Source organism: Tupaia chinensis, unplaced genomic scaffold (genome assembly GCF_000334495.1).
Source record: "Tupaia chinensis unplaced genomic scaffold, TupChi_1.0 Scaffold000248_2, whole genome shotgun sequence".
In the NCBI taxonomy this organism is placed as follows: domain Eukaryota; kingdom Metazoa; phylum Chordata; class Mammalia; order Scandentia; family Tupaiidae; genus Tupaia; species Tupaia belangeri.
The window spans coordinates 287,677-288,772 of NW_006159727.1; positions in this window are offsets into that span (position 1 = coordinate 287,677).

A 1,096-nucleotide genomic window follows, 5' to 3' on the forward strand; every position below is an offset into this window, starting at 1 on the left:
CCCCCCAGGGGGGATGGTCACGCCGCAATCCCTTCTCCTCCATCCTCCTCTCGGGATCTCCGGCACGCACACGCGCCCGGCGTGAGTTTAAGCCACCGGGTCCGGGACGTGAACCGCGGTCGACTACGTGGGAGTCCAGCGACATAGCCATTACGCTAACTGCTGGTCCTAGTAAGTTAGTTTTTAGGGTAAGTTGAGAGTGCTGCCAACATGGAATGCTTATAATGCATGGAAACCAGAACATTCTCAGAGTTTTGTTCCAAATGCTCTAGGTGGTCTTCAAGCGCCTATGGTGAATGCAAGACAATTGTACAAAGCTTCTTCCTCACTTACTTGGTTAAGAAAAGGGATGAATGATAATTGTGCTGATTCATTTTTGTGTCTAATCTCTTTTCTTTTTGGGAAACCAACTCGGTTTCCCCCGTCTGACCGTCTATGTCTTCAGGGACGGCTGGGCAGGCATTTTGCCATTTCGGCATTTATTGTATGTAACCGATCTCACTAACCAATCAAGTCTTTGAAACGATAATAGTTTGGACATACTGCAATGATTTATGTTATTACAATTAAGTTCACTTGTTTTGTTTTTTTTTTCTTTTTAATTTTTGCCATAGGGCATGTGTGCATGAAGAGAGAGAGGGAAAGTGAGAAGTCACTCTCCCAGAGGGATGTGCTTCAGCACCTACTCCACTATTCTCCTTTTGGGATTTTGAGCATGCATGCACACATGCCCTGTTTGTTTGTTTTTGTTTTTGACATAGGGCACATGCACTTGTTGGAGAGAGACAGAAAGAGACAGAGAGAGGGACCAGCAGGTGGCATGGTGGTTAAGGCTCTGGACACTCCCACATGGCCGACCAGGGTTCGAGTACTGAATCTGGCGGCTTGCTTTCTCACTTCCTCTCTCTTTCACTCTCACCCTCTGTGTCTCTCTGGTAAAATTAAAAATAAATTAATGAATAAATAAAAAATAAATAATTATAAAAATAAAGAACTAATTTCCTTTAAAAAAAAAAAAAGAAAGAAAGAGACAGAGAGAGGGAAAGTGAGAAATCACCCCCCAGTGGAATGGCCATGCTGCAATCCCTTCTCCTCC